The sequence below is a fragment of the Tympanuchus pallidicinctus genome, unplaced genomic scaffold, assembly GCF_026119805.1.
Source record: "Tympanuchus pallidicinctus isolate F22 unplaced genomic scaffold, pur_lepc_1.0 scaffold5, whole genome shotgun sequence".
NCBI lineage: Eukaryota > Metazoa > Chordata > Aves > Galliformes > Phasianidae > Tympanuchus > Tympanuchus pallidicinctus.
Genome location: NW_026294769.1, coordinates 14357266 through 14372744, shown reverse-complemented (window position 1 = coordinate 14372744; position 15479 = coordinate 14357266). Strand labels below are relative to the sequence as shown.

General features: G+C 39.8%; 1 protein-coding gene across 17 annotated transcripts in view; it reads right to left on the bottom strand.

Moving 5' to 3' along the window:
- LOC128091440 (poly(rC)-binding protein 3-like) overlaps positions 1 to 15479 on the bottom strand; it is a 479014-nt gene that overhangs the window by 67310 nt on the left and 396225 nt on the right. The window contains exon 1 of one of the 17 annotated variants that reach the window (XM_052704582.1): positions 9081 to 9148. The exons of the other annotated variants lie outside the window; for them this stretch is intronic. The gene's annotated coding sequence lies outside the window, so the exon portion shown is untranslated. Of the gene's footprint in view, positions 1 to 9080; positions 9149 to 15479 lie in introns of those variants that run through there. 17 annotated transcript variants of the gene reach the window in all.

Here is a 15479-nt window from a genome sequence, read left to right as displayed (position 1 = left end):
TGCTCAGCAACTCAAAGCCAGCCACATAAAATTACAGAAAGGTTTGGGTTAGAAAGCACCTTAAAGATTATCTACTTCCAACCTCCCCACCACAGGCAGGGACATCCTTCAGGAGTTAAGTCACCACCATAAATCGTGAAAAATTTCCTCCTTATATTCAGTATAAATCTATCCTCTTTTGGTTTAAAATGGTTGCCCCCTGTCTTGGTGGAAAGTATTTCATCATCTTTCCTTGTAAGTCTACTTTTTTTATATTGAAAGGCTGCAGTAAGTTCTCCCCAGAGCCTTTTCCAGTTCGAACAACTCCAACCAATAATGAGAGAAAAGTGAGAGGAACAGACTGTGGAAATGAAACAATATAATTGTTTAAAAAGCTCCCATGTTCCTAGGAACTCCCTACAAAAGTGGTTTGAACAGACAGAGGGTACACATTTGATATTTTTTACATCCACTTTATTAGCTTTGTTGCATCTGTTTAACAGAGCTTACTGCATGTGTATGAATGCAAAATTTGGTCCTATATTCCTTATAAAAACAAGACAGGATCCATGTTGATGTGAAGGGTTTGGTGCTGCCTTTCTTACCTTCAGCGTGAGACCATGGAGTGGTTCATTTGCTCATTTGAAGGAAAAAAGTAAAGATCAGGAGAAAGTAATTGGTGACTTACTGCAGCGACTCCCGAAAGTAGTGGGGAATGGATTCTTACAAAGAAGGAAAGAAAGAAAGAAGGAAAAATAAGAGGAAAAAAAAAACAAGCAAAAAGTATTGCTGAAGTCTAGGTAATATCTACATCAGTAACTAGGGGCCAGCATTAGGTGTACATTAGGAATAGAGAAAGTGATGGAGCTTAGCAAACAATAAGTAAGGCAGTATTCCAGAAAGGTTAGTGATATTTAGGGGAACTGAAGATAAGAAGAGAAACTAGGATGCTGCAAGTGTGGTTGGCTGATGTAAGGATGACATAACTACCAGAAAGGAAGTAATTAAAGCTAAATTTCTGCCTTCAAAACCTCTTAGGGGTTCTCAGGCTGAATAATATTCTCCAGAAGCAGCACTGCTTCTGGCAGTTCCATTAAGAATGGCTACAGAAAGCTTCCTTGAAGCTATAGAAGAGATACGCTGAGGTCAGCCAAGACACTTAATGTTGGGAATGCTGGATCAGGTCTTAAGAAGAATTTAGACATATAGCATATAGTTTACAGGAAGTTCTAGCCTGCAAAATTCACTTTCACTTCAAATTGAACCAATATATCAAACTTTGGAGCTATTAATGTGTGTGTATCTGTGTGGCATAATATGTTTTGTGAACCCAAATAAGTTATTTTTCTGATTTTTAGTAAACACTTGAATTTGCTGGTTTTATGTTCCATTATCTACATTTAAAAATACACAGCATCTATTTGAAATTGAAAACCAAAATAGTACAATTTTACAATGTTGCAAAGGCAGTATGGACAGACCTCACGAAACTCTTTCATTCAATTTTTTAATATGGAAGTCAAGACATTCACAAGGAATATTTAGATATTGGCTATTGAAAAAAATCACTAGAAAAAATTATATCAGCTGTTATACTGATTATAATGGAAAGGGAACTGAGTTGAAAGAGCTAATGAGGTCTTTTAAATCTCTAATTTCTAGAACTTTGTACATTTCATGTCTCTTTTCCATTTTCACAGGAATCTTGACATTATCTAAGTTAGGGAGAAGAGTGGCGTTTTACAGACTTTTTAAACCATTTTTTAGATAATGAGTAAGTTAACTTGGTAATAAAAAAAAGGATGTCATCCAGTATTCACTAAGATACAATGCTTATTTTTTTTTTCCCCTCCAGTACTCTGCATTGAAATTTGAAAAGCCCTTTCTCAGATTCTGCACTATGCTATTGCACATGTAATAATAGGACACTCTGGCCCTTTGATACAATTCTCTTCAGGGAACAAAAGCTTCCTTTGGCACAACTACAGCCAAAGCTTGTTGTAGGTTACACATGTCTTTCCAGTCAAGCATGATTAATAACTGTTAAAAAAAATGCTCATGACCCATGGCAAGTATTCTTTCAACTATAATACTAGCATTATGGGCTCTGAATCTCAGTAATTTTAAAATGTGCTTCTACAATGGAACTATAATTTAATTACTTTTTCTGCAGCCTGTTCCATTTTGTTTCATCACTTTGATTGCACCATGAGCTTGGCAGCTTATGGAAGACTGCATCTGCCTCCAGGATTATTTCACTGGGCTCTTTCGACATCTGTTTCTGAAAATGACTTTATTTGCCGTGGCATAAAGAATAATCAGAGACTTGTTTAATCCAGATAAATTGGAAAAGAGAGAGACGCAGTCAGTCGGAGGGAGGGAAGAGACAGGGGAAAAAAAAAAGAAAGCAAATTTATGCTGCGTGCTGCAGACATCAAAATAATCCTAGTTGTTCCCATACTTCTGAAAGCGCTGTCATCTAATGGATTATGCTACATGAAAAGATGAGTCACTACGTCAGTTCTTTTTTATGTTCAGATGGAATTCATAGATGTAACACATAAAGACTTCCCAGATAAAGCTTCTCTTAGAGCTCAATCAGTTTAATGTAATTTTCATGAACTATGTTTGTTCATTCTCTGAGACTGTAACGCAGTCTGAAATGATCTGTAGCAGTTGACAGAAGTGCCTACACTAAACGAGCTAAAGCCAGGCTCCAGCATGACCTGACATCCTTCCAAACACGGCTGCTGTGGACACCTGTTGCAGAGTGACACAGCACGGGCTGCTGAGCACACAGCTTAGCAGTGACTGTGATGGATAACATCCACATACTTGCAGACGTGAACTGGGTCACCTGCATTTCAGAAGAGCAAGTGCAAAGCATCTATAATAGGCCTGAGTTTCTATCAGCTTGTATTCAATACAGCGGAAATCACTATTGGCAACTGCAGTTTATTTTTGCTATATAGGTGGTAAAGTTTCTGAAAAACCATGTCAAGCATTTAAAAAAGTACTCTCTAACAGACTACAAGTATTGGTCAGGTTTGTTTTGTTCTTTAGTATTTTTACTTTTTGCTTAGGGACAGCATACAGTAGTCAAGAAGCATACACTGCCTAAATAAGGATGTGCTGTAGGAACACACCCCAATATGAGAAGAAGAGGAACTACTGAACAAGACATAGAACCTGGCTTTAAGGACCAAGGTCATTTACATTCACTGCACTAGGGTGGGCTGTCCATTAAGATAACACGCTCAGTTTTCAAAGCTTAAAATTCTGCCTGTCTTATTTCTCCTTTCCTTCTGGGGTTTTCCTTCTGTGTTACTTGCTGGTCTACTGCTGTAGTGAGCATGCCAGACACAGCCACACCAAAACAGATTATCCAACCAGTTTGGACACATGTATTTTGGCAGGAATCACTTTTAGGGCAATCCTAAAGCAGGCCATTCAGTTCTTCCAGTAATGATGAAAAGAAAAAAAAAAAAAAAAATCCTTGTCCTTGGAAGCAGTCAGTATTACGCAAATACACAATAGCTGGGTCTAAAAAACTTAGTCTGGTTTCCTTAATTGTGTAGCCTTAATGTCACAATTGCCACAAAATATTTGGGCTTTCCTTTATCATTAGGCCATGCTGCATTTCACCTCACCTAGAGGCAGTCCCAACTTCTTCCTGGGACTTCGTTCATCCAGGGCAAGAAATTCACTTCTCCTTCAAAAGTGTGCTTTCAGGGGTGCACGTGTACTATGCTGCTGTCCCTGTGGGAAAGGCCACAGAAAGGAAAAACAAACAATTCCTTCACTTGTGTATTTCACTGCTTAGCTTTCCTTAACAGAATACCACAGGTGAACCAACGATATTGAAAAGCTCAAAGCTTCCATATTCATCTACTTATAAAAGCAGCAAAACTCCTCTGGCAACCTGCATGTCTAGTAGCTTGGCAAGCCTGAGAGACTGTTTGGGAGTATGCTTGTTTCCTCATGAAAGACACAATCCCAAATGCAAACCCCTAAGACTTTTGGAAAGTGACCACATACTTTGTTCAGAAAGCACAGCAAAACAAAAATATACAGATCATGAAGAGTCCTCAAGGCAGAGTGTTTTGTTCAGGAGCTATCTGAACACCAGGAGAACAAGATCCTTGCTCCTTCCTTCATGATGAACCTCTTAAACAGAAAACGTCTGAAAAAGAGGTGAAGATCTGACAGAAGATATCATCTATTCACAGAAAATTGCTATTTGGGAAGCTCCCATAAATAGAGATGTATCCCAATATAAGTGAATGTGAAAATTTCATTAACAGAAGTTATTAACAATTATTGTTATTAATTTAGAACAAAACTTGTGCTGTAAGACAGTAGTTACATTCGGCTAATGACATGCAAATATGCTACTCATTGCTTTTCTAGAGCTTCAAAGTAAACTATATCTATCTTAAGACATGCAGACGGTTATTATAATTTGATAAGGCTTTTTGGTCATCTTGCCAGTATTACCTAAGAGCAAGAAGCAGTCATGTTTAATTGGAAACTCTCCCCAAAGAACTCATAAGAATATAGTATTTTACAGGCAAAGTAAAAATAGGTTTGCCTCTGAAGTATCAGTTGGTGGCCACCCCTGCATAATGCCTTCCCCTGCTGCTCTGCCTATCAGAAGTGGCACAGTGGTGCCAGCAGATATTTTTATTAAAAGTGTCCTTAAAGACACTCAGGATAAGTGTTAAAACATATGGATGTTTATCTCAGCACAGTCACATGACCTAGGGATGAAGCTCTCAGACTGTTTGTAGCACCGAAGACAATGTAAGCCTTTAAGCACTTGTACTAAAGCAAAGTCTGGGTCAAGCCAGGCCAAGGCTGCTCTTTACTCAAATCACTTAAGAGAACAACACGGTTGTAAGTTCTACACTGCTTGTAAGCCAGTCTGGAAGCTGGGTATATGCTCTGGTCAAATGAGAAACCAGAGTAGCAAGGGCAAAACTGTGGCACTGAATCAGAGGAGGGCATTCTTTTACTACTTGATGGGAACGTATAAACAGGAGGGAAAACAACCGTTCACATGGGTTGATAGAGATAGGGCAAGGGGGAATGGTTTTAAATTAAGACAGGAGAGGTTTAGGTTAGATATTAGGAGGAAGTTTTTCACCCAGAAGGTGGTGACACACTGGAACAGGTTGCCCAAGGAGGCTGTTGATGCCCCATCCCTGGAGGCATTCAAGGCCAGGCTGGATGTGGCTCTGGGCAGCCTGGTCTGGTTGGTGAGCCTGCATATAGCAGGGGGTTGAAACTAGATGATCATTATGGTCCTTTTCAACTCAAGCTATTCTTTGATTCTATGATTCTTCCATCATCTGAGGAGAGAAAGAAAATGTCTGATGCTGCATGTAGCAGAGGAGAAAATAGCAAGCTAACAAACTGTCACAATGCTATTTTTTTTTTCCCCAACAGAGTGATGAAGTTGTAACGGAGAAAGACAGGGAAGAGTTATTGGCAACTGAGTCACTGTCAGGAGGCAACAGATGAACAAACTGGGTGCTAATTGGGGATTGCAGCAACTAGAATCAATATTAACAACAAAGTAGATGGAAAAACTGAAAAAAAAAAAAAGAAATCAGAGAAAGTGTTCAGAACTTTGGGAAAATACTGTAGGTACAGTCATGCTTGATCCACATAATCTCAAGAGAAGGTGCCTCAGTCCTCTTAAAAGCAATTGTTTTCAGGCATAAAACCTGTGCTTGGGTAAATTCAAGTAACCAGCTTTGTATTTAAGGTTAAGAGATGGAATTCCAGCACTCATTCACAACTGCAAAATAGGCCTCCTGCCACCACAAGCTACTACTTCGCACAGGACTGCATTTAAAACAAAGCTTCCCCATGGTGGTAACAGAGCTATCTTGTGTCTTTATTTTCAACTGCCTATTACAGAGGTAAATTCACTTTTATGGCTACAGCTGTATGAAAATGGTTTTAATTGTTTTTCTGAGCTCTTGGTAAATTAGGCTGCTCCACAGAAAATCTTTCCAGCACAATTACTGGACTGTGTTTATCGAAGTGTTAAAAAGAGTGTTTGCATCTCAATTTTTTGCCTCCTTTCAAGAAAAGCCAACAATGCAGTGCAAGAAGAGGTACCAACTCTAGGTGTACTTACCTCTGGTTTGGACTTTCCTCCAAAAGCAGCCAAAAACTCCCTCCCTCCCCAGCAAGGGTTGCTAATCATGCTAATGCCCTTCAGGTGAAATCTATCTCAGGAAGTGACCTTAAGAACCATTTTTATCTGTCTCAGACAGTTCCACTGAATCCAGCAGGAGGAGAAAGTCAGGGCATCAAAAAGTGTAACCTGCTTTTTGATCACTCTTTTCTTAGGCAGAGCATAGGAACCCTTCCTGAGGACACCTGAAACCTTACAAACTGGCAGCAGGAACTAGCTCTTTCAAGAGCAAAATCAACGTAGAACAATAGAAATAGTAGAGATGCCTGCTATGTGTTGAGGCAATGGCACCTCTTTTTGTATTTAAGTGCAGATGACTATCTATATAAACTATGCAACTGGTGATTCAAGCTGCTGAATTCAAACACATAGAAGATCCTGGAACCTACCCAGGGTGGAGCAAAACTGCTCAACAAAACTGCTTTAGGTCAGCAGGATGATCACACTTCACAATATTAACTATTCCTCTTCCCTTTCACCCCAGTACACTTTATACAAATAAACCATTTATTTTGTTGCAGTGCATAAGGTAAGTTCTTATAAATCGCTTGCTTATTCTACACTTCTCAACTATGTACTTGATTTTCACCTATAGCTTAAATTCTCATCCTTGAACTGAAAACAAGTAAAGGCTGCTAAAATTAAAATGGACCTTTTTTGTAATGGGTAGATCTAGTTATCATCTATATCTGTTTTCCAACTCAAAAGGGGAAGTGATAACATAAGGAAAATAATCATTGTGAGAGACTACACTGTGCTCTGCTCAGTTATCCTCTGTTCAAGATATGGCACACATAGCAGAGGGCAATTTTGTGTCTGCACACTTACACATAAAACCTACTGCACTGGTAACAGAGTTGGTATATTTTCTGTTAACTGGAATATGGCAACAGAGCATTGCCAAGAGGATCTAATCTGCATTCATTTATAAAATAAATCAATATTTTCCCAGACTGCAATAGCTCTCAGAACATTTAATGCTGAGTTCATGCACAGGATCTTTTTCTTCAGGATCAAAACCTTCAATTGCTATCATAAAGGTGAAGCTCTATCTTTGGGCAGCAGCAGCACTCAGTTAAGCTATCTAGTGCCTTTCTGCCCTGTAGTGTGATGTAAAATCAAGACCATGGAGAGATCAGCCATGTAATACACATATGCACGCATACATACGTTCATCCTTATGGAGTCCTATATACATAAGACTGCCAGTGTTAGCCACAACACTCCCTCAAAGCTCAGAGGTAATATTCTGATAGCATAAAATGCAGTAGCAACTACAGTTTTATCACATAGCCCTTCCATACACAAATGTCAGATTATGCATTGTTCTTGCTAATGCGAATGCCGGTCTGGATCATTCATGGGCTACAGATGAGCCCCAGGTCACCCCAAGACCTCAGTGGAGCTGCAGCATGAAATCTCAGCACTGCAGAGGGTGAAAAGCCTTTCCTACAGTGATTGGCAAGGATACATTGGTACTGCCCTTCTGGCATGAAGCAGGTTAAAGTGAAATGCTAATCTGTATGCTTCTGACCCCTACTCTAAAGCACAAAGGAGGACAGAACAACTTCTGTGGGTGTGTAAAATTCAACTCCTCAATTCTGTGAGCACAGGTTAGTGGGCAGTGGAAGGCCCAGATGGGGCTCTTCTGAGAGCAAACTGAACCTTTATGGAAGGATGCCAGGCAGCTAAAAACAATGGTAAGGAAAACAGTGTATTTGCTGGTTGACTTCTATCATCCCTTTACTCATCCTACAGTGACCTGCTGATTGTAAAAGGCTGCTGGTGAAAGTCTGTAAGATAAGAGGGTGAAAGAGAAGGTGTTTTAGGGAAAGGATATATTAGACATGCATGGCATGTTACATATTGTACATGGCACGTTAAGCATTCCCCTCTGTTTCCCTTGACTTCCTTGTACTCTAAATAGGAAAGGTGGTGAACCAACCTCAAGGATTTCCTGTGACAGATTTGATTAATGGCAAAATGAAGGAAAAAAGATTTAGGTAGGCTGAAAATGCTGAACCTAATTTTTTTTCCCCGAAGTCAGAGAAACATAAATTCAAGTGAAGTATTAGGACCTTGGAGAAAAATTACATGCATAATTTGTTATTTGCTAGCTGTATTAAAACAACAACAAACAAAACAACCCCTAAAACAACACGTCATTGCCTCCCAGAATATTTCTTCCAAACTAAAATTTCAAATGCTATATAAGGCCTAAAGCAGCATGTTTTATATGAGATACGTATGCGTTAATGGAGGGATATCTGCAGTGATATCCCCAGGCCTTATGCAAGCTAACAGTGTTCTGCCTCCAGGCCGTGCTGCTTTCTTCCTTCTCAGCACTCTCAGCTGGCAGGAAGGCCTGCCACACAATTCAAGAGACTCAACCCCAAATGTTCTGACTTTCTGCAAGCTATTTTGTTAGCAATTCATAAATGAGAAACTGAACTATAACTCCTATTTCTATTATCTAAATATTTGTCAAGCATCCTCTATTCCCAAATAGTTTTTGCTATGAAAAAAACAACAGTGGGATCCAGATCTCCAGGGAATACAGATAAATGAGATAATCACAGTCCTGAATGTTATTGTACTCCAAAATGCTTCAGAAAACTAGCAGAAACAACTGCAAAACAAGAGTTGCAAGCATGAAAGGCAAAGATAACTGAGTACTCGAGCAGTACCTCTCAGCTCATGCAAATACATAATGCAAGTAATTCTCTTTCTGGTCCCTGAATCACTGAAGCTGATGTAGAGGGACAGTCGCATGCCTGCCTTCCCCACCCCATACACACACACACACACAGTGCAGTTGCTGACATGCAAGCAGTTCTAAAAAAAGACTGATTTGCTATGAAGATTTTGGGAATACATAAGGCAAAACTCTTACCTCCTCTTTACTGATGGACTAGTAACCCAGCTTGACTACCTACAGACTGAGTATACCAACAGCTGTGCTCTTTCAAAATGAGATACAGAACTACTAATTTTGCCACCAAAGTCATCAGAGCAGAGTTCCTTACTTGTGGCCATGAAATTCCTTATAGGTGACATAAAAAAATATGTATCTATGGAGAGGAGGGTGAAATGACTCACATATTTTATTAAAACATAGACTTACAACTCTGTGTCATGTAGGTTTAGCAGAAAGTTTGTACACAGCCTATTACAAAAGACATGTTGTTGGTTTCTCCCACGAATACCAAAGTCACTGAGAAGCTACTTGGAAAACTTTCATGAAAACAGCTTTTTCATGGAGAACTGAATTTTTCTGCCATTGATATTACTTCTTTTAAACAAAGAGTCTTGTTTGTCACATGAAAGACACTTGATATTCCACTTTCCAACTCTAATCACAAAATAAATTTGCAATGCATATTACAACAACAGTGGCTCTTCATAAGGAGAAGTCTTTGGTGACAGTCTATGGATGCCACAAAGCTGCTAGTACTCACTGTCTAGCCTCTCTTCCTTTCTCATTTTCAGATCTGACCCAAGCAACTGCAGTATAAACTCTGGGAGAAAACTTTTTCCTTTCCTCAGCCCATTCTCTCATGCTCTGAAGTGAACACAGCTCAACACAGTGAGCTCAATTACTGAGAAGTAACTAATGTGAAAATGCTAGCAACAACAAAGGAATTGCCAAAGGACAGGTGGGAAAGCCCTATACTAACAGCACCTGTGCTGCCCTAAATGGTAGAGTTACATTTATTTACAGGTTCACATGGGTGAAATTCCTTGCAAATCCCTGAGCCTGGGATTTCTTATTGGGTAGGAGATGTCAGAATACACAGCAACCTGATGCAAGCACTCACACATTCACATGGTATGTGAAACCAATCACCTATGCCCTACTCTACACTACAGTGGCCTCCAACCCCTGCAGGACTTTTGGTAAGCAGAGCCTCACTATTTCGATCTATGCATCCTATGAGTTCAACATCAAGGCTCACAAACTCACATCCCTGTTTTCAGGGTCAAGAATGTTGCTGCAAATTCTTCAAACATTTAAGACAATAACATCACACACACCACCCATGGACTTAACTAGTTCAAAGCAAGGAGGCAAAAGCCCTTTGCACTCTTTGCAGGTAAGTCATAAGCAACACAGCTAAGCAGAATCAAGGTAAATTGAAACAACAGCTAGCTCTACTTGTAGGCTCGACTGTGAAAGCAACAGCCTGCACAACAGGTCTTGCAGAAAGCACTAACAAGATTTTTACTACCAGTTTCTGATGGCATTGGTTACAAGCAGGCAAGAAGTAATTTTTCATTGCTAAAGCTCTACCAGTATGGCCTTTCAAGCCAACATATGGTCAAAACCATATCCTTACCAGGAACAGTCCAAGCTGTAACCACGCAAGAGTGGCACGGATGGTACGGCTGTGGATTTACAAAGTCATCCTGGTTTTCACATCACCTGAACATGCACTCTTAATTTCAGTGAGACTGCTTGATTTATTAAAATTACCCAGGATTGGGCTTTACTGTAACACTACCTTGAACTCTTTAAGGCAAACCGACATTTACATCTTTAGTAAATTAGAAATGTTGGCTTCATTTGAGTTTGTACATCAAACAAATCTAACTTGGAGATTTTTGTGTCCCTTTTGTTCCTAGCATACGAAAAGCTAACTTATTTGGTGCATGTCTCCTGCTTTAAGATGGTTTATGACTGCACACTTTTTGCAATACATTTAAAATTTGTCATAGACTGGCATTGAAGGAGATTTAAATCTGAAATCCTGCTATACTGTGGCAGCTAATTGATCATTATGAGCTCTGCAACTAGTTCAACCAGTGCTTGTCAACAGTTTGATAAATACAGTGTTTTTATCCTGCTGGTAAATTGTCTGTAAAGAAAATAAAGTTTTTATACATACATCTGCCATTCTCAAGTGTAGCCAGATTGATTTCTCTGGCTATAAGTTTATCCTGAACTGTTCACAGACAATAACAAACGTAGTGGACAACATACTGCAGTCTGTATTCAAGAACAGTCAAGAGTGTAACAGACCTGGTTTCTCTCATCATAGGATATGCTCAAGACCCTAGGCAGCCTGATCTGGTGGGGGACAGCCCTGCCAAAGCGAAGGGCTGCGACTGTGTGGACTTTAAGATCCCCTCCAGCCTAAGCCATTCTGTGGTTCTGTGATCACAAAATAAGCACTTCTGTCCTTAAAATGCACATGAAGCTAAATAAATATTTTCATGCTCATTAAATGAAAAAAAAATAAAATCAAACATTCTCTCTAATTCAAAAACTGTATGTGACTGCAAGCCAGCTCAGCTCTAACTCGCAGTCTCCTGTTAAAGGGCAGGCAAGGCTGCACGCCTGCTGCATGTCCTTGTTGTGAGCATACATGCCAGCACATTCACACCCTTAGCAGGTCCGCAGGTGAACTGGCAGACAAAGAGGGGTGTTTTATTAGAAGATGTTGAAAGTGCCTTTGTTTTCATACTATATTTAACTAGTGATAGATAATGCTCTTTCTGATCATTCTTCCTTTTCTTTACATTGCAGAATTCCCAGGAAGATGCCATGTAAAATACCACAACAGGACAGTAGCAGTGCACCTGCTCATGCTGCAAAAATGAAAGCAGAGTTACAGAGACATTTTATGTGATGACAAATGCAGTTTTAAAAGGTCCCCATCCTTTTTTTGTGTGTGTGTGTGCTTCTTTCCTGCAGTCCTCTGTCTCTGATGCAACCTTAAATAGAACAAAATCATGATTTACTTGAAAAGCAAGTCAAACAAACCAACTGAACAGAAAAACACACCAGATTTGGGTCTGGCTTATAGCACAACCTCGCAACAAGTAAACTGGCACAACATGGAAATGAATGAACAGCAGGGCGGGAATGGTAACTTATTAAATTGGCTTTCCCAAATTAAAAAAAAACAAAACAATTTGTGCCACAATAACTGGTTATACAAAATGCATAGCACTGAAGAGTCAGATGTTACTTTTTTTTTTTTCCCTGGCAGTTTTGCCCATTTTTAGTTGGCCAGGGTTGAAGTTTTTCGCTGTTTCTTAGGGACCCCACTAGACAACCTGGTATCTTCCTGTAATTCCTTGCTGTTTCTTACCTGCTGTAGGGAACCTGCTTTGGCAGGGGGGTTGGACTCGATGATCTCTGGAGGTCCCTTCCAACCCCTACAATTCTGTGATTCTGTGATTCTTAATCATGCAGCCTCAGTTCCAAGAAGGAACAGTTTTGTGGAACTGTTTTTCTTGGCAGGGTGAACTGTAACTATCTTTGTCTTTGCCATATAAGAGGAGGGGTCATTTCTTTCTTACTGATGCCTTCATCAGTCTTAGACCTTTCCAAGATGGAAAGAGGTATCAAATCTGGAGGCTAAAGCAGTCTGCAGATTTTCTTCAACAATTTCTGTGTCAAGTCACAGGTGTGATTTCTTTTTTTTTTTTTTTAAGAGAACAGCATACAGTATTTCCTAGTTAGCTATGACAACTTAAAGCCAAAAAACACATACACAAAAAAGTACTGATTCTGAATCCTCTTATATTATGACTTTTTAAGAAAATGAAAGTTTGTTTGCAAACATTTTGTTCAACAAATGAAAACGTTCTTTCATGTTTCTGAAATGTTTTGAAATCCCTAGATAGAAGATGACGTGTAAGCCTTACTTCTGAACTTCCCACCTCTTTGTCCTCAAAGAAACAGTACACAAAATTTCTGGCAAAGAAGTGGAATGTTGCAGAAATATAGTCAATATTTCTCCATGGGAAAAATATATTCCCCCCCCCTATTTTAGGAAAGTACTTGGGCCCAGATGCCACCAGGTGAAATTCAACAGCAGATGTCCCGTCAAAGGCATGCCAAGCAAGCTGAATTTATTTTAGTGATCTGCTGGCACTCCAGCATAAATGGCTCAGTGTTATTAACTGAATTCTCCCTGTTCACCTGAAGTGGATTTAAACTCATTTCTGTCTTGCAGGAAGAACTACAGGAGAGTAATATAATTAGTTCAGAAGCTGCTAGAACAATTAAAGGAGGATGTGGTGAGGAACAACAACTAGTACCAGCAAGATTTGTGATCTTCCCACCAAAAGCCCAGAAGCAAACTTTATTGTTCCATTTCTGCGGCAGTGTCCTGGCAAGCCTTTATATAGCAATCTCTTTCTGACCATTTTGTTAATGCATTCTTTTGGAGATGGGCTGAAGCCAAGGCCTGAGCTCAGAGCTCTGAGGCAGAGCTTCTTTTATCCAAACCCCCAAGAAGTATTTCTACCAAGCACCCATAGGCAGACCTAAGCTTTAAAACAAACCCTTATCTTTTCCTCACTCCCACCATACGAAATATAATCCCTTTTATTATATTTTAGTAAGAATTGTTCTAAGCCTTCAAGACTGGACAAACTACACCTCTCCCCACGCTACAAAATGACCATTTCTCAGCATCAGCATACACCCTTCAGACTTGGGATGGCAGCATGTTTAGAGCTCAGGCAGACCCACTACTGAGCTCCCCTGCTGCCATTGCAGCAGCACACACTTTGCTGGGAATCCCAGAGAGCAAGATCAGCCTGGCTTGCCCATAGCTGGCAGCCAAGGGGAAAGGATATGTCAGGCTGGACTTCTCCATTCCCACACTTCTCGGAGCCAGTTCCTCGCCCCAGTGCCTTTCCTCTCCCCACAGCCCTGGGGCAGTGCCAGCAATGAAGACTCCTGTCTCAAGTTCATCTGATTTAAACACAAGACCGTCATTTCCTTCTCTGAAGTCATTCTCCCTCTTCATTACACAATTGTCAATTCCTAGATTAACTTCTTCGACAACTTCCTCATTCATTAAACCAAACTGATTAATGCCCTGAACACTACTCATCTCAAGCCCAAAAGGAATGCTGCTTCTCTAGAAAAAAACTGCTGCAATGATGTAATTCATGACTGTAGCACAATACGTATATATAAACAGTCCAAATAGAAGGCACAAAAAAAACCACACAACTGCCTTTCACTAGCTTCTGAGAGCTTGTTTCTGCTACTTTAAAGTTCTTTTCAGGTTGTTTTTCAGTGCAACACTGCATACTTTTTGTTAAGCACTGACAGTGGGGTTTGAGTTGTAACAGAAACAGATATGAAGAGAGCCACTGTCTCGAGGAATCTCTTTTTAAACAAAAAGAGAAGCGTAAAGAAAATGACTGAACCCTTTCGGCCCAATAGAACATCATGATCTTCGCCTATCACTGCCAGCAACATTAAACCTACTGACATCTCAGCCATGAACTGTTACTAAGGAACACATAGCAATTTCTTCAGTGAGAAAGAAAGCTAAATGTCACCTAACTCTGTATAGTTACCATTCTTCGGTGTAGCAGCATTTATAGCACAAGTATAAAATCTCCAGTGCCCTGCAAGCCTTCATTCATTAAAACAGTCCCTTTACTTATTTATTTTCTTATTTATTGAGCAAACAATTTGTACAAGGTCTGAGAATGGAGGCTGTGCCTTAACAATTACTTCATTAAGCTTCATCAGTCTAATCAATATCATTTCCACTTTCGTTCTGCTTTACAATTAGTGTCACATAATGCACAAGTCATCACACACCATGAGGTGTTTTTTTTTAAAATGAGAATTGTGTCTGTACCGCATGCAAGCTCACAGCACTAAGAAAAAGCAAAACTACTTTTAGTTCTACCCTCTCCTTTCCTTCAAGATTTGACTCCTTCAAGTCTTCTCCCTGCAATGCTCAGCACATTTCCATTTCTAAGAAGTATATTTTTAATATTCTGTGAATTTTACGCACTCCAATTTGCAAACACATTTGAGCTTCTGAATATAAAGGATCTCTCTTATGCTAAATTAAAAAGAACTGAATAATCATTTATTTCAGACAAAGATTCCTTTGTTCTCTAAAGTTGTTGCTATGCACGTTGATGCAGGAATATAACTTGATTGCAGGAAACAAGAAGGCTTTGTAGCTTGCATTTTTTTTGGCTTGCAAACACAGTCCCGTTCATTGTGGCCACAAAGACATCGCTTGATTTTTTTACAGTATTAGTAATGAAACAATCTTTTCTTGCTAATGGTTAGTGCAACACATTAATACACAACTGGGATGCAACAGACTTGTCTTTATGGGTTTCAGGGCTGGAAAGCCTGTTTTTCGCACAGAGATTTTTAGTGTTCCAAGGCACTGAATGGTACCAGTGATAGGCAGTGGCTGATGACTGACCGTGTACTGTCCAGCCATATCTCCTCTCATGTGGTTTGCACAGTACAAGTCACGTCCCAGACATGCTCACACTGCTTCCCATGGCC